The sequence below is a fragment of the Pelodiscus sinensis genome, chromosome 2, assembly GCF_049634645.1.
Source record: "Pelodiscus sinensis isolate JC-2024 chromosome 2, ASM4963464v1, whole genome shotgun sequence".
In the NCBI taxonomy this organism is placed as follows: Eukaryota; Metazoa; Chordata; order Testudines; family Trionychidae; genus Pelodiscus; species Pelodiscus sinensis.
In genome coordinates, this window is record NC_134712.1 from 145,970,122 (window position 1) to 145,982,243 (window position 12,122).

The 12,122-nt window shown below is 44.1% G+C and overlaps 1 long non-coding RNA gene across 1 annotated transcript in view; it reads right to left on the reverse strand.

Moving 5' to 3' along the window:
- LOC142827232 (uncharacterized) overlaps positions 1–12,122 on the reverse strand; it is a 28,104-nt gene that overhangs the window by 6,842 nt on the left and 9,140 nt on the right. The window lies entirely within an intron of this gene.

Consider the following 12,122-nt stretch of genomic DNA (forward strand, 5'->3'; position numbering starts at 1 on the left):
TCCCTGAGACCCTGCCTATGCTCACTCCATCCACCATCTCTCCATTGCTCACTCTTCCCCATCCTCTCTTGCTTTCACCCGGCTGGGGTAGGGAGTTTGGGTGCAGAGAAGGGTGAGGGCTCTGACTGCGGACCCTGGGTGGGACAAGAAACGATGGGTTCAGGGTATGGGAGAGGACTCCAGGATAGAGCAGGGACTTGAGATATGAGTGGGAAGGGGTTAGGGCTGCTGCTGGGGGTGCAGGCTTTGGGGTAGATCTGTCTTTGCTTGTAGCAAGTGCTCAGCCCAAAAAGCTCTGTTAGCTTTTTTGAGAGGGTGGGGGGCAGGCTGTATCCTGGGCTTTCTAGTTCTTTCTCTGTGTCTGTGATGTTTCTTTCTCATATGCCCACGTGTCTGCCAAAGCAATACCCAGAGAAACCCCTGTGCACCCTTGCACAGGCCTTCGCTTTGAGTGGGGATGTGGCTTTTGTTTTAGGTGGAGGCTCCTATTGTTCCAGCTACTTAATTCCATAAAGCAGATAAATGGTTTCTTACAATGATCTTCAATGAACGTCTTAGGTTATGCCCAACCTTTGACAACCTCTTTCTTCCTTCACATTTTTTCTGATGACCCACTTCTACTTTTAGTCCTGTGAGACTGCTTAGTGATAGTGGCTAGGTAGATGCCTACTGAGGTTTGTGATTATTTATTTCACCATTCACTTATGCTAAAAGTCTTGAAATGATCAAGTTCTACACGTACAGCAGTTCCTCACTTAGGGTATGTCTAGACTACATCCCTCTGTCACCAGAGGGATGAAAATTAGACATACTGAAATTTAAATATCCCACGCTTCATTAGAATAAAAATGGCCACCGCTTTTTGACGATGTGGCAATTTTCCAGCAAAAAGATGGGGATCGGTCGACAAGGAAAGCCTTTCCCTTATGCCTCCTGTCCACTACTTACAGGATTTTCTGGAAAACCGGCCTGACCATGTGGGGATTTGGACCCCTTTTCCTTCCCGCTTTTGTTTGTGTTACCCACTTGCAACTCTTTGATTTGATTATAAGATATTTGGGGGCGGTAATTGTATCTTCTTTTGGGTTTCATTGTACCCAACCCAATGGATCCTAATTGAGACCTTTTGGGCACTACCATAATACAATTTCTAAATAATATATTCGTGTGTGAAAGCCTTTATAAATATTAGATCTGGAGTAGGGATATAAATGATTTACTGGCTCCAGTTAACTAGTGGTGTCTGGAGAAGTTCACTGCCTGCTGCGGGAAAGGGGCTGCTCTAGTCCTGAGGAGCCTGCCGCAAGCGGGGGGTACTCCAGCCCAACCGGAGCAGCCCTTGTCCATGTGGACCCAGCCCCAGTATGCTACAGCATGCTGCTTGGAGTGCCCCCCTCACCCATCCTCCTTTACTCAGTTAACTGGTTAAACATTATGTTTAACTGGTTAACCAATTAAATGGGATTTTACATCCCTAGTCTGGAGGGCAGCAAGAGCATGTTTTTGCCTAGCGATTAGGTGGTGCAGCAATGGCAGGCTTTAGACTGGTACTAGTGATGGCATGAACAAATCTGTGAAAGAGTGACATAGAGTTAACTCCTGCTCCTGCTGGACTCTGGGAGCTTGCAGCTGACCTCAACAGGGCATTGGATGTATTTAAAAAAGTATGTATGTAGATTCTGTCAACAGTAAACTATCCTGGGAAAATGAACATTTCACATTATTCTCATTAACATAATGCTTTTACTGAAGGTTTTGTAGGGGATTGTAGCCATTTTGCCTTTGGCATTGTCTTTTACCCTCTATTTTGATGCACTTTTGTCATTGTTGGTTTGGTGCCCTATTTGTGATGTCCAATTTTTTAATGTTTATGTAATTCTGCCCAGCAACTGAGCAAAGGCTGGAAACTCAAACAAGAAAGTGGGAAAAGGTCACATGATCCTAAGTGACTTGCTTGGGGACTGACATGGTGTAACAGGCTGCTGTCCACTCAGTGGGCAGTCCATATTCCTGCATTCGGGTTGCACGGTTTATCGGGAGAACATCAACCATCTGATGACAATGGTTACTTGCGCCAGACATTTGTGGATCCTGATCCCTTGGTGGCATGATCTTGGAGGTACCTCAACCTTGGTTCCTTTTATCTGCTACAGAGTCAGAAGTGAGTTGATCCTCTGCAGCCTGCGGTCATCTAACGGTAATAATAAGACTATTTGATAGCTCATTTATTCCAGATGGGGTCTGGACTTAATGCCCCTCTGTTGGTAAACAACCTTGCTATTTTATAGTTGTTTTGTATCTGTTTATACCTGTTTTATATCTGCATATATTTCTTGTTAATAACTCCTTTCTTAGTTCACCCTGTAAATATCTTTAAGTATCTTGTTTCATTGCGACTATAGGTGATAGACTCTAAGGGTATGTCTACACAGCAGTGTTATTTTGGAATAACTGATGTTATTATGAAACAACATAGTCTACGTCTATACTACAAGCAACTATCTCAACATAATGTCAAACTGGAGGACTTCTTACTTCGACTCCTGCAACCCTCATTTTACGAAGAATAAGGGAAGTTGGGGGAAGAGTGTTCTCCCTTGGACTGCCTGCTGTGTAGACAGTGCCAAAAGCTGAAATAAGCTATTTCGACTTAAGCTACCCAACTTATGTAGCTCAAGTTGTGTAGTTTATTTTGGCTGCAGCCCTGCTGTGCAGACGTGCACTAATTCGGGGAAATCAGATGTTTTGGAAGCTGGGATATTTAAGCATTTCTCTTTTAGTTTTCTTCTGGTAACTGTTTGACATCACAATGTCTTCTTGTCAAGTACTATGATTCTCCACTGTAAGAGATCCATAAATTAAGGTGCTAATCCTGCCCACCCTTTCTTCTTTAAGTCAGAAGGATTGCTCATGAAAATAGGGACTACTTTCCCTACTGTTTGCCAGGAGACACAACCATCTTGAAGCAATTGTAGAGACTGCCAATAGGGTCATTCTTTATCCTAGATTATATAAATGTTTTAAATAGAGCTTGAAATCTTATGAGTCAGGCGAGGGTGGAAAGAGGCATTCTGATGAAGTCGTCTTGTTTACTAAACTCTCTGACAAGCACCTTATGAGGAAGAAACTGGTTGTTCACCTCAGTTGAATCTGCAGATAGGCAGTGAAATTGCTGCATGTTACTCTGTGTGGATTTATTCATGCAGAAGGAATGTGTGACATTTAGTCTGAATAGAGCCTTGTAATAAATATTCCTGATATAGCAAAGATTTACATTCTAAGTATATTTTAATGTGCCCTGTTAATAATTATTTTCCTAATTTTAATATAACTACACTATCAATATTATAATTAGGAAAATAATTATTAACATGGCACATTAAAATATACTTAGAATAGCAAAACATATGCAATTACTAATTATACATCCAGCTGGCAGTGCCCCCTATTATTAAGCTTCCTGATGCTTCCTATTATGAGCCCTATTTTCAGTTTCTTATAGCTTTGCCAAAGTAACAGGGCAGCCTGAAATTTTCTGCGCCAGGTGTCCGCCTGAAGCTGAATTTTTTCTGGAAAAATCTTTTTTCTGGGTTAAACATTGTTGAGGCCTTTTCTTTGAAATGCTGTAATGCCCACAAGTGTGGAAGGAGGGACTTGAAATTTTGTCAGGGGGTAGCCTGTGTGTCAGGTCTTTGTCCCTGGGAAAATCTGGCTACAGGGTAAAGCCATCTTTCCCCTGAATGGCTGCTCCGGTGAGACTGCACATCAGCAGGGAGCACACAGAGCCTGTCCCTCCTGTGCTCTCACTGACTCTTGTGGCACCATGAATGGGGACACCATCTAAGTTGAATGCAGGAGTGGAGGAAAGGGGGGGGGGGAAGACTCAACTTAGATGGGGAAGAGTAGAAGGCAGAAGAGTAGATTGCTCTTGGTTACAGCAGGATACATTCCATTAAAAGGGATGAGCCAAATTAATTCCTGTTTTAATTTCAAAGAAGTCAATATAGTTTCCATGAGGATCAATTTGACCTATTAGAATTATTGAACACGGACGCACCAGTTTACTTGAGAGCACAACTGGATCCATAACAATTACATCTGAGTTACATTATGGGATACAGTCTTTTAATATAGCAGTATTTACAGTATTCCAGAATCTAATACTGCTTCAGCAATCACTTTTCCCATAGATTGTAGCTCAAATGACATGATATTTTTGTATCCTAGAAAACTAGGACAGCCCATATTACTCTCCTTCCCCTATCACTACAGCAAGAAGCATCAGCCAACTGGTTTCTTGAACAGTGTGGTATTGGCTTCTTTTAATTTAAAGGCACAGTAATAGAGACTATTAAAACTTCTTACTTCTGAGCAGACACCGATCTTAAAACCATATTGTGCCTAAACAGCATATAACATATATTAAAAGATTCTCTGAGCTTAAAGGCTGTTTATCTGAAAGATGAATGTGTTGACCATTCTTTATATACTAGCCAATTAGCCCGCTATAAGATGGGATTTTCAGGTCTCTCCTCCATGTCGGTCTTCTTTCCTGAGTCTCTGGTCTCTCGCTACGTCTCTCTCTCTCTCTCTCCTCTTCCTCCTACTGTCTCCCCCCTCGCCTCAGCTCTCCTCTGCCACCTGCCTCTCTCTCCAGCTCTCTCTTTCTCTTCTCCTCCCCCTCCTGCCTCTCACTCAGGGGAAGCAGAGCCCAAACAGCCATTTGGGCTCTGCGCTCCCCCGCTGCATGCTTGCACCACTTGCTCCCCCACGGTGGCCCAGCTGAGCAGCGCAGAAGTCAGCCGAGTGCCATGGCAGGAGGTGAAGGGGGGGCGGGGAGGTGACATTGATGGCCAGGGGGCGGGGCCTGGAGCCCTGTCACACCGCATGTCACCACTCTGCCCCCCTCCACCTCCCACCGTGGCACTCAGCTGACTTCTGCGCTGCTCAGCTGGGCTGCCGCGGGGGAGGAAATGGCCGTTTGGGCCCTGCACTCCCCATGCAGCATGGGCCGCCCAGAGGGAACAGCCAGCATTTTGGCGTTACAGACTCTCAGACACTGGGCTACTATATATATGATATACATTGTCTCTATCCGTCATTAAATTCATTTTGCTCATTCTGTTATGACTCTAACTCTGCATTTCACTGTATAGAGAACCTTGAGCATATATCAGATTTCATCATGGGTATCCTGGTGTGGCCCCACCTATATTCCGCCCCCCAGGAGTGAGTTTCCAGCATGTCCCAGGTTGGGACTAGGGACAGACAGCCTGCCTCCTGGGGTTCGGAAGCTGGGGCTGTCTGATGCCTGCCTCGCTGCTGGGGCTGTGGTTAGAGGGGCTGCAAGGGTGCCACCAGACCTGCCCTCTTGGGCTGGGATTAGGAGAGCTAGAGATGGGGTGGAGGAGCCATTAGCCACAGTGGGATTTCTCTGGGCAGGAGAGGAAGGCAAAAGGGAGAGAGTGGGATCAGGTCTCAGGCAGAAGGAGGGACCTGAGGCACGTTTCCCCCAAGGGCAAGTTTCCCCCAAGGACCCCTGGCTTTCATAATGAGCATACAATTAAAAGGTAAACCAAAGAAAAGGCAAGAGATTCTATGTGTCACAGGTAGCAACATCTATTGTTAAGGTTCCCTGACACTTCTCATTATAAATCCCTGTTTTCAGTTGGGGGCTCATGGATAGAAGCTCAGGGAAAGGGAGGGAAGGCGATGATAGGAGATGGGGGAGAGGGACTGGAGTAAAGGACTGAAGGGCTGTAACCACTAGAGAACACTCCCCTACAGAACTTGGAATGGAACTCAGGAGTCCTGGGACTCGACATTTCTTTGCTGTCCAGGAACTAGTTGTGAAACCTACGGGCAAAGTATCGGTATCATCCTCTTTCCTCGGTATCATCCTCTTTCCTCCCTCCTCCCTCTCTCTCCCTGCCCTGTGGCTGGTATACATGTTCTTTAACAACCAGTTGTAGCTATCAGTTACTCCATTAGCTCAGGTGGTGGAAGACTGTGCTGGGGATTTAAACATCCTAATGTTGGGGTCACTATTGTTCCACATGATGGAATTTGTTTTCCAGCTTGCTTTCAAAACCATTTAGGAAATTACATTCCCTCCTCCCCTACAAAGAATAAAAAGGTGGCAAAGTCAAGCCCTCTAAAGTTAGGACATGCCAGAGTAAAGCTGCTGTTGTACTTTTAATTCATTTCCCACGTGTATATGCAATCTGCTTGCCAGAGGATGTGATGAAGGCTAGAACTTTAACAGGGTTCAAAAAAGAGCTAGATAGATTCATGGAAGTTAGGTCCATCCATGGCTATTAGCCAGGATGGGCAGGAATGGGTTTCTCTGGAAGTGGGAGACAGGGGAGGGATCATGGGAGGATTACCTGTTGTGTTCCCTCCCTCTGGGGCATCTGGTATTGGACACTTTTGGCTGATAGGATACTGAGCTAGATGGACCTTTGGTCTGACCCACTATGGCTGTTCTTATGTTCTCATGTTTGTCTTTAAATTGCTCCGCTTTGTTCTGCTTCCCCATGGCTCCTGCTGCTACAGAGTTTGGGAGGGGCCCAACTGCTGCTGTCATCCTGCACCAGCCTCTCCCCTGGTAATTCCCGAGGCTGGGTCTATAGTGGCGCAATAGCCCACTCCAGCAGAGGCTTATAAACTAGCTAGAAGAAGCTTCTGCAACCCTGGCCAATTAGGGCAGAAAGCAATCAGCCAATCAGGCTCAGGCTGGGCCCTATAAAAGGCAGAGCCAGTGACAGAGAGGAGTTCAGACTCTTGCTCCATTTGTGGGGACCTGGCTGACTGGGAAGCTACAGAGAATACCTGGGGAAAGGCAGGCAGAGGTGGGAAGTTCTGGCCTGACCTATCTCCCAGGCTGCAGGTTATATTCAGAGGTTTGTGGGGAGGCTGCAGGGAAGCAGCCAGGACAGTAGAAGACAGCAGGTCCACACCTCTTTGCCAATGAGTATTTCAGACTCCAGTTTGTCCCTGAGGCAGGGGCTAGATGATGATTCGCAGTGGGTCACTGAGGCAAGGTAGGAATAAGGAACTGGGATTTCCTGGGAGAGGAGGACCCCAGAATGCCATGAGGAAAGGGCACGTTGGGCCAATAGGGTTGAACCCAGCAGAGCTTTCCTGCTTGGACCGGGTCAAACAAATCCCCCTTGGCAACAGGAAACCCTCTGAGCGCCACCTACCTCACTGAAATGGTTTGAGCAGTCACCAGCATGGCAACTCCTGCTAGTTTATCTGGGAATTAGCTCTCCCAACCCTGGAGTGCCCCCTGTAGGTAGGTGACTCACCTTTGATTACCTACCTTGCCTCAGTGACCCAGTTGTCATTTAGCCCCTACCCCAGGGGCAAACTGGAGTCTGAAATGGCCACTCATCATTGGCAAAATGGAGCGGGTGGGTCAGCAGAACTCTATATTGGGTATCATAAAGGTACACCTCCACGGGGTACCCAGGCCAACCCAATGGCTAGCTGGTGGAGAAAAATCTTCTGTCTGTGGTGCATATGTGCGTGTACGCACCTGATTGGAAGGGACATGAACAATACATCTGGAAAAAAAAAACCTTAAACAAGTAGATCTGTGGCACCTTAAAGAATAACAAAAAAATATATAGATAGTATCATGAGCTTTTGTGGACACAACACTCTTCTTCAGATGTGGCCATGAAAGTTCATGGTACTATCTATATTTTTGTCAGTCTTTAAGGGAATGTCTAGACTACACCTCTCTGTCGACAGTGAGATGTAGATTAGGCACATCAAAATTTCTAATGAAGCAGGGATTTAAATATCCCATGCTTCATTAGCATTAACATGGCTTCTGCTTTTTTCTAAACGGAGCTTTTTCGAAAAAAACAAAAAACAAAACAGCAGTCTAGACATGAATCTGTCGAAAATAAACCCTTTTTCGACAGATCCCGTATTCCTCAAAAAATGAGGTTTACAGGATCTTTCGAAAAAGGGTTTATTTTTGACAGATCTGCGTTGACTGCCATTTTTTCAAAAAAGCTCCATTTAGAAAAAAGCGGTGGCCATGTTTATGCTAATGAAGCACAGGATATTTAAATCCCTGCTTCATTAGCAATTGTGATGTGCCTAATTTACATCTCTTTGTCAACAGAGAGGTGTAGTCTAGACACACCTTACGGTGCTATAGAACCACTCGTTTTTTCAGCTTTTTATTTATTTATTTATTTATTTATTTATTTGAGTTACAAATTAATATGGCTACCCCTGAGACTTTTAAACACATCTGGAAGAACAACAGTAGCAAGAAGCTGAGTAACTGTGTGTTCCCATCCACCCTCCCTTTTTTTCTCTGTTAGTGTGAATTATTTGCACTTTGGCAGTGGCAGGAATAGGTCATTGTCAGAAGTTTGGGCAAAACAGATAATGTCGTGCACACACTCAAAAAGAAAACATCACAGAACCTCAATTCTGCAATAAAGTCTGTGTAGGAAGATCCTGATGCTTATAGGGCTCTGTCCAAGTAACAGGTGTCTCTGTGCAGAACCAGTTGCAACATTAGGGACTCAAAACTGGTAACTGCATTATATGGATAAGCCAACACTGATAATGAGTTGTTTGCCTTACAGGACAGTCAGAGCAGAAATTACCAGACACTGTTCAACTATTCTGGACTCAAAGTTTCCCAAACTGAAAGCTAAAATCTTACTATATATTTTAGAAATGTGCTTCTGCATGTCTGTCCATCTGTCTGTGAGTCCAATTTGTTCATGAAGTCTTCCTGAATGGCAAGAGCTAGGACCACTAAATTTGGTGTGCAGCTTCCTCTTATCATAATTCAAAGCAAAGTAAGGGTTTGGTTTGTCAGGACAATGGGAGGTGCCTTGGATTTGATTTTCTCATAAAATGGAAAGGGAGTGGTCTGGTAGGAAGGACAGTTATACTGCAGAATGACCACAGGGAGGCAGCAAGATGCCAGAGATGGAGATCAGGACAGCTATAACCCCATTGGGCCAGCAGGAGGCAGAGGTGGAGAAAGGGACAGCCATCTGCATATATTTCAGAGAGTTTGTCTGTGAGTCTGTTTGTCCATGTGTCTGTGTGCAGCTGCAGCAGCCATGGACAGGTGCTTCTCACCTGGCTCCAAACTGCTGTGATGAGAGAGGGCTGGGGTAGTCCTCTCTCCCCAGGGAAGCCTGCATACTGAACCCCTCATCTCCAGCCTCTCCCCAGAGTAATGATTTAAGGACACAAGCAATGCCAGATAAATCTTCTAGTGGACAATACATTGGGGAAATAAGCAATGGCAGCATTAAGGGTGCTGGCTCAGAGATGGAAACAGATTGGTTAAAAGAGACAGATAATCAACAGAGTAAATAAAAGTATTGCCTGACAAACTGCAAGACCTGGAGAGCCAAGGCAGCAGGAAAAATCTAATAGAGATTGGACTTTGAGAAAGAATGGAAGGAAAGCAATCTATATCCTGCTCTGAACAATGAATTCCTGCTGGGCTTAAAATGGAAGTGAAAAATGGCCAGACTAAAACTGTGTGGACACGTAGATTTGGCTCATTGTCCTCAGGGAAGACTGAGAAACTCAGAAGAACTATTAATATTTCATAGTCATGGAGACCACTATAGAATCCAAAAACTGCAAGAAATCAAGCTCCTAGAGGAAGGCGATTGTAAATACGAGTAGCTTACTGACTTCTCCATTGTCACCTTGTAAAGGATTCTTCACTCATATTACATTCACTTTTCCGTACCTGGCATCTCTAAAAATAATCAGCATTGGTTAGACATCCACTTTCACATGTATAGCAGAAATTAAAGGTGTTCTCAGTAATATTTCATGTAGTTCATCAACATGAACTAGGCTGCTGTTATGTAAGAAATGGATCTGCATATTCCCTGTGTATAGACTTTCTGTAAAATAACCTCCTGGCATCTTGGATATTACCTTACAAAATAGATTGGTTATTAATGCCAGATAATAAATGTTCTAATCTCTCAACCACTTGATTTGAAATTGTCCGATTTAACAGAAGTAGGAGATGCGGAGAACTTAATAAAGTAAAGAGAACTCAATCATTTGTGCTGATTCTACTCTTTCCTGAAATGGAGATTCTTCAAATACAGTTTGTCACAGAATCTGCCTATTTTTGTTTTGCCCTTCTGAATGTATACCATTCATGATGGCTTCCCCTTTCTTTATGCCAAGCAGTTTACAGATACGGAGAGGCATAACAAATGTCAAGCAAAATGTTCTGTGTCATGCTGTCAACTTTATTTAATTGTTCATTTCCCTGTCCAAATGTTTCATAAAAGAAAAACCCATGGGGCCACAGCCAACAATGATAACGTATTAGGGACAATTTTTATTATAGCATATTTCAAAAAGAAATTACCTATCCAATTGACTAAAAGTGGCAAAAAGTCTGATTATACCAATAATGGCAGAGAAAAGGAGAAATATATAAAGCAACACACACTTTTATAATAAATGACAATATTTAGTAAATAGTTGAGATCAGTCTAGCATGAGCAGGGCTTGACAAATTATACAATCTACTCACCCGTGGCAAGTAGATTGTAACCCAGAAGAGCCGGGTTCAGGTGATCTGCGCATGCGCAGATCGCCGGACAGCGTGGCTGGCGAGCGGGGCTCACCGCGGTTCAGTGAGCCCTGAGCATGAGTATATAGAATATACATCTTTCCAAATCTTTAATACTTTTCACTTAGTTTTACAGATTGAACCTCTCTAGTCCAGCACTCTCTGGTCCAACAACATCTGCGGTCTGGCAGACCAAGTCTCCCATCATTCCATAAAGTTTATTTATAGTCATCAGCAGGGCTCGCCAGCTGCGCGGTTTTGCGCGGTTCTGTGCTCTGCGCATGCGCAGATCGCTCTGTGCCGGCTCTTCTGGGTTGTAATCTACTTGCCATGGGCGAGTAGATTACATTATTTGTCGAGCCCTGGTCATCAGTCTTAGATCTCAGTGTTCTGTGCTGTTAATTAGCTCTAATTTACCCCAAATGTCCTCTAAAAGCCCAGTAAACAGTGGAAGCGTTGGTACTGGCGCTAGACAATATTAATTTCCAGTGGCCTGGCAAATTCTCTAGTTTGACATCCTCCAAACCTAACTGGTGCTGAATCAGAGAGGTTCAGTCTGTACTCATCATATGCAAGAAACATAATGCAGATATAGAGATGCCATACTTGATGCACTCAGTATGGTAGAGTTGTATAATTCACTTATACTAGACAAAAGTATGCACCACAATGGGGGAGATTTTTCAGGTAGTCTTTCCTCATGGGAAAGAAAAAGTTTGTATATTAGGAAAGACATAAACTCTTTTTTATTGGTAAAGAAGGATTTAAAAAAGCATAATAACACTAACAATAATTCCTATTAGCTACTGCCAAAAAGATATTGCAAAACCGAGCAGCTGACCCATGCTCCTATACAGTATCTAACTTTTTAAAAGCAATATTAACCCATGGATAGCAGAGAGAAGCACTACTGCAGCACTCCCGGTGGCAGGAACAGTGGGAAATACAGACGACAGAAAGGTAGTGTCAGTAATCTAACAGGAAAGGTGGATGTGCTCCCTCCAGGCCAATGTAGCATCATGGATCCAGGGAGATGTGATCTCTAAGCTCATGTTAAGGCTGAATACAAAGTAAGAGGGAGTGTGTGGCCTGTAATGGAAACATAGACAGAAAAATAAATCTTTCTTGGTGGATGTTTCTCTTGTCAATGCACACTACCAACCCCGTTATTCCAGAATAAGAGTCTGTGGAATTCAAACTCTGTAGTCCTGCTTTTCATAACAAATACAGTAGTGCTATTCCCGAACTTGTAAGTCTGAAATAACGTTAGTGTGGTTGCTCCAGTGCTGCTAATAATTTGCCTCCAGGAAGCCGCCTGAAACTCCCCAGAATACTTCTGGGGGCCCTGAGTCCGAGGTAGTGCATCCACATTAACGGAGGCTGCCTCAGACTACGTTTGATTCTTCCCTGTAGTGAGGGCACAGAACTTTGAATTTGTAAAATCGGGTGCCCAGAAGTCAAATTTAGTAAATTTGAAATAATCCCCCAGTATAGACATGGCCTAAGTGAAGTCTGGATTAAG